At 34.1% G+C, this 10967-nt stretch overlaps 1 non-coding gene across 1 annotated transcript; it reads left to right on the top strand.

The window, feature by feature from the left end:
* The first annotated feature begins 6586 nt into the window (after positions 1 to 6586).
* On the top strand, positions 6587 to 6658 carry TRNAQ-UUG. The gene has a single exon. It is a non-coding gene; the product is annotated as a tRNA-Gln (tRNA).
* The last annotated feature ends 4309 nt before the right edge of the window (positions 6659 to 10967 follow it).

The raw sequence follows: 10967 nt of genomic DNA, 5'->3' as shown, positions 1-10967 counted from the left end.
TATCCAAACCGTTGGACAACAATGAATTTTTTATGTAGTTGTCCTAAAGTCTTTTGTCTAATCGCTGAAGAGTTTTACTATGATGTTTTGGGTAATGTCTAACTCTTCGACACGTCCTTCCCTTTGTGTGTTAGAGTTCTCAGGGCTACCGTGACGTTTTGAGCTGTTCGACTGTGTGGCTCTTTCTTCAAAAGAGTCAATATCAAATGTTAGGTCTTTGATTGGCAATCCATCTAGGGGAGCGTCGATTGCATCGATTCCATCAACGATCTTCCCATGAGTTTATGGTGCATGACCCATTTTTTATACCATTCACCTACGAGCACTACCATAGTTTTGCATCGTCCATGAGATGCATTGTGGCTAACGTAACTCTCAGGTCATATGAGAAAGTTCATGTAGCCCTCAACTCTCAGGTCGTATGATAGAGTTCTTAGAGGTACCGTGACATTTCGAGGTGTTCGATCGTGTGGCTTTTTCTTCAAAAGAGTCAACATCAAACGTCAGGTCTTTAATTGGCAACCCATCAAGGGGAGCGTCGATTGCATCGATTCCATCAACGGTCTTCCCATGAGTTTATGGTGCATGACCCATTTTTTATATCATCCACCTTCGAGCGCTACCGTCCATGAGATGCATTGTGGCCAATGTAACTCTTAGGTCCTATGAGAAAGTTCATGTAACCTTCAAGTATTGTTCTACGTCAAAAATAAAGTTTTTTTAATTCCTTAGCATCCTGGTTCCCATTAAGGGTTTGTGTTTTTGGATTTTCAGTTTGTTAAGCCCAACATGAGCTTGGCTTGGGGTGTGGTTCTGTACGACCCTCCTTGTCAAACTCACTCTAGTGCTCATCGCAATCATCTCAGCCATGATGGCGTTGAATAAAAGAGACCTTGAAAATGACCGAATTATCACATTAACCATTTGAATGATCTCAACCTCACTTGTTGAAATTGAACCAAATATCTATGACATAATACGATTAAAGGTTCAAAGTTCATAAAAGTCTTTTTAATCTAAAGATACTATTGAACTTGACCATTAGAGTGCCTCTCAAACCAAGTTCATAAAAGTCTTTTGAATTTAAGATACTATTGAACTCATCCATTATAGTGCTTCTCAAACATACATAAAGTTTAAATATAATTGGTGACAAAAGATGAAACTATAAAATAAAAGAAATAAGAAAATAAAATTTCATTGTCGAGAATCAAACTCAGTCTCCTAGATCTTCTGTGTAATGTCTAACTCTTCGACACATTTTTTTATGTGTGTGATAGAGTTCTCAGAGTTACCGCGACGTTTCGAGCTGTTCCATCATGTGGCTCTTTCTTCAAAAGGGTCAACATTAAACGTCAAGTCTTTGATTGGCAACCCATCCAGAGGAGCGTCGATTGCATTGATTCCATCAACAGTCTTCCCATGAGTTTATGGTGAATGACTAGTTTTTTTATACCATTCACCTTCAAGCGCCACCATAGTTTTGCATCGTCCATGAGATGCATTGTGGGCCAACGTAACCCTCAGGTCCTCTGAGCAAGTTCCTATAGTCTTGAAGTATAATATCAAAAGATATTAAGGTATTTGATATGTTAAATATTAAAATAATTGATGTGTATCATAAACATTAAATAAAAATATATATTTGAAATTTGAATGAGATTCATATTAATTAAACATATATTATGATATTCTACCACATTTTAATATTATTTAAATAAGATATTATTTCCTAATGTAGTAAGTATTCAAATATATAATTTGACAAAAATTATCACAAGTTCACCGTAAATAGAACCGTAGGGTTAAGTCAAAAAGCATCAAACACTAAATATTGTGACATTTTAGGTGATATTTTGCCGAGGAAGCTGATAAGGTTTTAAAAGAGCATGTGGTCATGTCTGACATTTTAGGTTATCAACATGGTGAAAAGAAACCAGAAATTCTGATACTGGTAATTAACTACAAACCTTTGAATAAGGTTTTAGAATAAATTAGATATCCAATCCAAAACAAAAATGATTTGATAAAAAGAATTTAGAGTCAAATGTTTTTATAAAATTCGACATGAAATTGGGATTTCGAAAAATTCTAATTTCCTAAAAGGGCAAATATAAAATTGCATTTAATGTCCAACTTAGAAAATATGAGAGGAACTTCATTCCATCTAGGCTAAAAAACGCTCCATCTGAATTTCAGAAGATTATGAATGATATTTTCAATCCTTTCAAAAAATTTCGATAGTTTATATTGATGATGTGTTGATATTTTCTAAAACCATTAAGATCAACACTTTAAACATCTACATACATTCATTAATGTAATCAAAAGAAATCAGTTGTGTCCATACCCAATATCAAATAATATTAAACTCAGATCCGTTTTTTTGGATTTTAAATTTATTTGAGCCTTATTAAAACCCATCCAATGGTCTTTGTCTCAAACTTTGATGATGACATATCCTAGAAAAGCCAACTTCAAAAAAATTTAGGTTCTCTCAATTACGTGTCTTATATCCTTCAAGATATCAGGCACATTTACAAATGTCTTGATGAGTGTCTTCAAAATAATACAAAGTCTTGATTTGTAAGGGATATCTCTACAACCCAAAAAAATCAAATCATTAGTCAAATAAACTCTCTGCATAAGTCTTATTGACCCAAGGGCAGATCTCATAATGAAACGTGACACATCAAATATCGGATATGGAGGTATCTAAAATTGTCAAAGAGGACAGAGAATCAATTATCATATTTCATTCAAAAGCCTCGAATAATACCATACAAATTACAAAATTGTAAAATATATATATATATTATTTCCTCTGTTTTCTCTCCTCTGTCTTCTCAAACTGATACTAATCCAACCAATCATTTGCATGGACTCAAAAGTTCAATTACCTATGAAAGAAGTTGAAAACAACTTGTGAAAGTTTGTAAGGATACTACGACCTCTAGCTTTGCAAAATCCAACGTTGTTGGTACTTATTAAAATCGCTGCCAAAATAAAGTTTAACAAGTGGTTCTATGGTGTAGTGGTTAGCACTTTCGACTTTGAATCTAACGACCTATGTTTAATTTCCGATAGGTAATCCACCAATTTATACAAAAGTGGTCCATAGCCGATTCGGTAGGGTCACTTTTGGACCTATAATCTGTAGAAGGGTCACTAAGGTTGAGATCATACAAAATGGGACCATAGCTCAATGTTTGAGCATTTGATTGCAGATCAAGAGGTCACCAATTCGAACCTAGTTGAGCCCTTCTATCTTGGATAGAAATTTGTTACACTTTTTGGACTGACACTATGTCTAAGGGGTCATTAAGGTTAAAATCCTACAAAATGGATCCATGACTCAGTGGTAGAGAATTTGACCGGTCACTCGTTTGAACTTTGTTGGGCCCTTTTATTTTGGACAGACACTTTTTACACTTCTGGACTGAAACTCTGTAGAAGCGATCACTAAGGTTGAAATCATGTAAAATGGGTCCATAGCTCAATGGTATAGCATTTAATTGTAGATCAAGAGGTCACCAATTCGAATCTTATCTTTCATGTAACTAAGAGTAGTGGCCCTTTTAATTCTTTTTTTATACCTCTTTTAACTTGCAATCGGTGCTTGGAGAACCGCTTGGAGAATCCACCGAAAATGGGTCATGACTCCTTTTTCGTTTTCACTTACTCCTCGTAAATCTATAAAATGTCTCCTATTTTTATTAATTGGGTCATGACTCCCTTTTTGTTTTCACTTACTCCTCGTAAATCTATAAAATGTCTCCTATTTTTATTAATTTTCTCTTTTCTTAAATATCAAAATCTTAAATAAAAAGGAAGAGCTCTCTAAAATATTCTTCTTTGTCAGTAATTTCACATAATTTAACATTTTAAAAATCTGTAAATTAAAAAATCCTACATTGATATATTTGTAATTTCATGTAGTCTTCCTAAATTTGCCAGCGACATTGTTTGTTGTCGAGCTTGATAATGTGAGTTTGTAACCCATCCGTTAGGGTTCTCGGAATGATTCTCTAGATTATCCCTTCCATGTTGGGAGTTGGGCCATGGGTCTTGGGTGAAGGAACCATTGGTTTACCGCCCCTAAGAGTTAAAGGAAGCATCTTGAGGCTAGTTTCACATACTATCATTGTCTTTAAGATAACAATTCTTTTCTATTTTATCTAAATTTTTGAAATATGGGTTCATTTCCAAATGCATGCTAACACCCTTATTGTTGAATAAATGACATGAAACTAGTTTCACATAGTAACGTTGCCTTTTGCTCTTATTGGTGGAAGGATAATAGGTCAATTATACCTATAGGGTAGTTTTAAGCGTGACAACAAGACTAATTTATTTTTAGTTAAAAATTAGAATTATAACGATCTGCCTAAAACCCTCTGACTAATTTTGCTTCATTTCTAAATGTAGGCAGACAAAGTAGAAAAATGAAAACATGTAAATTGTAAACTCAAACATTTCAAAGAAATAAATAAGTTATGGTACCAATGCTAACCAGAAAACAATCAACGTGTAAAGCCAATAAACCAAAGGGCCTAATATAGTAGAGAAATAAAAAAAATGTTACCCTCATATGTGTTGTGCTGTGCCATAAGTGATCAATGGAGTTCAAAATTCAATCTTTGCTCAATTCAAAATTTTGAGAGGTGAGATTGAGAGCTTCATTTGTGTAAATGAGTGCAAGCAGAGTGGCCTAAAAAAAATCCTTGAGTGTATACACATGAGAGATTGTTGTGAGGGCCTTTGTATTTTCATATCTTATGTTTTGCAGCAAAGTTTCACAAATAGATTCGAGGACGAATCCTCTTGAAGAAGTGGAGAATGATATGAACCAAGAGACATCATTAATACAATATACTTCAATGAAGATGTGAAGAAAATGTTGTCAAAAATATCAAAAGAGGTTGCAATTCATGTCACATTGAAGAGGAATGAAGTTTGATGGTTATAAATTTTGGGTGGGTTACAATTTAGAGTAATTTAGAGTATTGTATTTTAAGACATTTTATTTACTTTAGGTTACATTTACATATGGCTAATTATGGTCATTAAGTATGAATGTTACAACTTTTGGAATGCCTTTAATAGTTTCATTTTGAGGCTATATAAAGCCATGTATGTTGTATTTGTAAGGTAGACTTGGAAAATATAGTAAAAGAAGCCTTTGTGCTTTCTTTAGCCAATGGCTAAGTTTATTTGCAACTCTATGTAGTTTAGGTTGCATGTAGAATCATTCAAGCTCGACATGATCAATCTTGCTTGTGGAGTGATTCGAATCTCAATCAAGTGTTCTTGCGTTGAGATATTTGATCAACAAGAATCATTCAAGCTAGACATGATCGATCTTGCTTGCGGAGTGATTCGAATCTCAAACAATGTTCTTGTCTTGATATTCGATCAACAAGGTAATCTGAATCTTATTCCCCTTGTATTGATTCCATATCATATCACCTAATATAGTAGAGAAATAAAAAAAATGTTACCCTCATATGTGTTGTGCTGTGCCATAAGTGATCAATGGATGTTGAATTTGACCAATTCCTACTATTTTTTTTTCTATATTTTGAAACTATTTTAAGCACTTTTCTCCGGTACTCCTTATCATTTTACTTCCTAAGGTTGTAAATATTTATGCATGGTGACTATTATGATTATTAATCGACTCAGTTAAGTAGAAATAAATTTTGAAGATGAAATTAAAGTATTAATTTTGATGTCATCTTTACCCGAGTTTTGGGATATTGTTATTAATGAGATTCAATCTAATGCCATTAGTAATTCACAATAATAATATTCAAAATACTTGACAAAAAAGAAGGGTCAACATAAGATATTTGAAACAAATAAATATTTTGTCCTCTATGATAGATCAAATCACTCATTTGAAATTCCTTAATAATAAATCTGAAGTCTTACATCTTTTATAGAGAAAAGTTCCTTAAATAGAAGTCTTATTAGATACTTCTAAGCATTTAGAGATCAACTAGACACAAAGCTAAACATTCTAAAAAAAATTAGGGGTTAAACTTTTAAGTTAACGTAATTTAAGAAACTTATGATTTTTATATTGTCAAGAGTTTAATTGAGTTAGGTCGATTCAATCTAGTCGACCCAAGAATTGAACCGAACCAAACAAACTAGTTAGTAACATGATTTAGTGGAAGCATTTTCACACAAAGTAGAAACAATAATGGAGGGTTTGAAATAATATAGTTTTCACCCCTTGTTTCTCGAGTGAATATTGAAATAATATAGTTTTCATGTTAAGTTTTGCATGGAAGAAAGGAAGACGGGGATGTAAAGTATTATTTCAATTTGTTTGTAATATACAACAATATATAAATTAACTATAAGAAATATATAAAATTACATGTTCTCCAAGAGCTTCAATAAACATTGGAGGGTTACTTCTGCAACCACTCTAAAGGTGCTCAAGATCACAATGAGTTAGATAAAACAGCTCTAGAACTTTGAATCCAATAACTTGAGTTTGACTCGTGATAGGATCTCTCTTCTTGTGGAATCTGCATAAAATAGAAAAACCATTCCAAAATAAATTTTTACAAGGGGTTCTATGGTGTAGTGGTTAGCATTTTGGACTTTGAATCCAACGACTTGGGTTCAACTCCCGGTAGGACTTTTATGAAATGACCTTGATGCGGAAACACAGAATAAGGAACGACAACACAAGACATTTTAAAACAAAAGGGTATTTCCAAAGCATTGGATGCGAAGACACAAATTTTCTTGAGGCATAAGGTGTAACATTCTTGAGTTATTCCGAACTTGCTCCGCTTCATGCCTTCCAAGGCTTCATGAACATGACCTCTGCTTGAGGTATTGTTGTTGGTTCTCAATCTTGTATGTTTGTAACGTAATCATTTGAACCCATAATAACTAGCATGAGTTTTAGGTTCCGAACTTGCTCCAACCAACTTGAAATCTTGAATTTATTCTCGTGTCATATAAAATAGACCGTACAGAAAATAGTTGGTAATCTGGAGCATGTCTAAACCTTGAGCTAGGATATGACTTCTTGTTTCGTTTTCAGGAACTAAACCTTAGAGGTTGTCATGTCATGCATCGTATTTGAACCATGAAAACTCTTCTGAAGTAACTCTTAATTTTCTCCCCTTGAGTGAATAGGTGGCGTTGTCATAATCGTGGGATCCTGCTAGCAAATCGTGGTGCAGGGCATCTCATTTAGGTGAGGGAGATAATAAGTTCATCATGGAATCCTGCTCATGGTACATATACCATAGCATCCCACCTAGAGAGAAATAGGGGCCTCGCGGTACACTTCGTGAAGTGAGATAATGGTTACTTCAGGCATGGATCCTAGCAACTAGTTAAGCATGATGTTTGCATTAACCTAGGTATTTTCTTGGATTCCTGGTGATCCTAGGTTTATGCATAACGTCTTGGGTCAAGCTTGGAACTTATAAGTTCTTAGGAATAGCCCAGCATGATATTGTGCACGTAGTATCTATTAGAGACCAAGGGTACATCTGGGGAATCTATTATTTCAGGGATACCACTTTAGTTATCCTAGGAGGTAAAGTCATATGGATCGTGATGAGCATTTTCTCCCATATCTTGGTTTCGCTAAGTAAAGTTTTCCAATAACTCCCAAACTTCATTACCATCTATAGCCTCTCGGCATAAGGATTCATACAACATTTCATAAGATAAGATCTACTGAGAAAACCTGAGAAAAGGTCAAATTTTAAGTTGACTTGGACAGTTCAGTTGAACTGGCCGTATCATCGTTTTCTTCCTTTGAACAGGAAGAAGATGCGCATTTTTCGCATCGCCGCCATCTGAAACTTGGCCTGTACAACCACATTTACAGCGTTTCTCTCCTCGATTTCTTCGTGAAACTTAAAGATGTATGTTACAAGAAAGGGTAGGGATTTATTTGATAACTTCTTGTGGATCGTAGCCTAAGATATTCGCTACCAAAGTTCATCTAAAATCTGATTTATCGTTGGAGATAAAACAAAGGATTTCTTATTGGGTAGCCGATTCTAGGGGTTTCAAGGCCCTATTTCTTCAATGAACCTCTTCCATATCCTATCTTTAGGCTAAAGGAATTGGTTTGGAGGAACGTCTTTGAGTGTAGGACCTTAATTTCTAGAAATCGTTCTCGATATGCAACTCACTTGAAATGCCAGATTTTTGATCTCGTGGGTAGCTTATTCTACGACGTTTCAGCTCTCGATTCCTTCATCAAGTTTACTCAACTTCTTCCTCCGAAGCTAGAGGAATCCTTAATTTGAAGGAAAAGAGATCGTAGATAGGAATTTTGACTCTTATCCCCAATTTAATTTCGAAACCTATTTCCTTCAATTTGGCACGCTCTTGAGGTTATTTTTTTTTCGTGGTTTCTATGGAAGCATTCCTTGGAGGTGCAGAAACTGATTGGAATCATTCTTGCTCGATGAGTCATCATGCATCCTCGGATTGGATTTTCAAGTTTTTCTTGAAGTTCTTCAATGGCGGATTGAATTGGGGGAATGGTTTCTGGGCACTTTCAGCACTCTATTCCATCATAGAACTTGTGGGTAATCTTGTTGAGAAACTGTACGAATAAGTTTGAAGAGAAATGGTGGAGGATTGTTCTCGAATTTGAAAGAAATCTGAGAGTAGGAGACCCATAATCTAAACGCTTATTGCCTTCGATTGGGGTATCGACCTTTCTTGATTCTTATTCCATATTGTTGCTCCTACTTCAGACTTTATAGGAGGAGCTTAAACCGACATTGAGAGCTCCAGATTCTTCGTTATTTAAAAGTTTGAAGAGAAATGGTGGAGGATTGCTCTCGAATTTGGAAGAAATCTGAGAGTAGGAGACCCACAATCTAAATGCTTATTGCCTTCAATTGCGGGATCGACCTTTCTCGATTCTTATTCCGTATTGTTGCTCCTACTTCCAACTTTATAGGAGGAGCTTAAACCGACATTAAGAGCTCAAGAATCTTCGTTATTTAGAGATCGAACTTTCTGGATAATTTTTTGGAGATATCAACTCCGATCATAGCCTTACTGACCTTGGCTTTGAATACTAGTCGTTCGATGTGATGATCTGTGCGTGTTCGTTCTAGATCATATCAAATTTTGGAGGAGATCCGACGGTTGAGATTTTAGTTCGAAAGATTTTGCTCGAATGGTCACGGTAGATGCTCTGATTCTAATTAGAGTGGCATTTCTGTAATTATCTATTCTTCCAGGGGTATTTTGGTAATTTTTCACTTTCCGAATATTTTATTATTATTTTCTCAAAAAATCCATAATTTTTTTTACAAATTTCTCATGGTTTTTTTTTTTATCATTTTTCTCTTTTTTTGAATCTTGAGATTCCTTCTAGATAAGGAATTACAAATCCGGAAAGATTCTTGATAATTGATAAAATTACTTTTTTGCCCTTTTGATTTACTTTTTCCTTTCCAATCCTTTTCAAAAGGCCTTCAACTCCTTGAAATCACTTGTTAGGGTACACGAGTGACTTGACTAAGTCCTTTGTTTTTGCTTAATCCTTTAATTTTTTTTTCCTTTCTATGCATTGGGTCTTTCATGAGTGGCTTATTCTTATGGGAGATAATTTTCTTCATTTTTTGGGGTGTTACATATACATACTCGTTACAAACACAAAATAAGAAGCAGACTCAAAAGAAGAACAAAAAAATACTAGATTAAAAACAGAGCTTAGTCCATGGTCCACACTCCAAAGTCCACTCTCATCCCCGGCCAACTCTGAGTTACTTGAAAAAAAATTATAAACATGGAGTGAGTAAAACTTAGTAAGTAACCTACTAGTAGGTTCTTAATCGCGACCTTAAGCTAGGATATTACTTCTTGTTATATTTTCAGGATCTTATACCGATCTTGAAAACCTTCCCCTAAAATAACCTTCAATTTTCTCTCCATCTATCTCTTTTTAAACACTTTTGAAAGTTAAAGAGTAGTTTTGAAGCTTTTTTTTTTTTTGAAAATTCAACCGTATTTTTTTAGATAAAGTGCAAAGTTCAATGGTATTTTATTAATTTAGATTATAATTTAAAAAAAAATACAAATTATTGTTGATTAAGTTAATATTAATTTTATTAAAATACATCACACCACATCAAAATTAATTTATTCCGACTAAAATTAAAACTAAAAAATCAATTTATTTTAAACCAAAAAATTAATTTATTTTAAAACTAAAATGTATACTTCATTTGACTAAAACATCTCCTATCCCAACTATAAAGAATTTAATTCCAAGCTCTCTTCTAATAGACAAACGATTTATTAACCTCTATAGTAAGATTTCACTTCATCAATTTAAGTAGCGTCGAACTATAAATATCAAATTTTAAAGTATTCCTCATCAAAGTAAATCGGTTGAAACTATCTATCAAAGGTGTTCCATAATGAGTTGTGGAGAAGTGTTTCCTTCAATTCTAATTTCAATTAAGGATGTCAATGACAAAAAAGTGCAAGAGGCTAGAAGGTTTGTAGTGGAAGAAAATAACAAGAGTCATGGACATCGTTTCGTTTACAAGCTGTATCATGTGTCTTATTCATGGTTACTTAAATCTCGTTGAATTGGTGCGCCTTTCACATCAGAGACATTTGTGCCTTAAATCGAGCTCTTTGCAATAGCGAACTTATTAAAAACTCTTTGCTTGCTGCAACATTTGCTTGACATAATTGGACCAAAGGACGGTATGGACAACCATAGCTCACTGTATTGGTCTCCAATCATGAAGTGTGACATCAGATCTTTGTGCATACCATATTCATTAACTATAACATGGTAATAAATTTTTTATGTTTTGACTGGGCATGCCATATTCTGTTGTTCTTATATATCTTTAGTTACCTGTGATTAAAGCAAAGAAGTATAGACATGGTTTCCAACCAACCCTTCCTTTATAGTTAGTTCGACAAATGGGTTTTTGTTA

Source organism: Cucurbita moschata, unplaced genomic scaffold (assembly GCF_002738365.1).
Source record: "Cucurbita moschata cultivar Rifu unplaced genomic scaffold, Cmos_1.0 Cmo_Scf00046, whole genome shotgun sequence".
Taxonomy (NCBI): Eukaryota; Viridiplantae; Streptophyta; class Magnoliopsida; order Cucurbitales; family Cucurbitaceae; genus Cucurbita; species Cucurbita moschata.
Note: the sequence above shows the minus strand (reverse complement) of the source record. Positions and strands in the feature narration are given on the sequence as shown.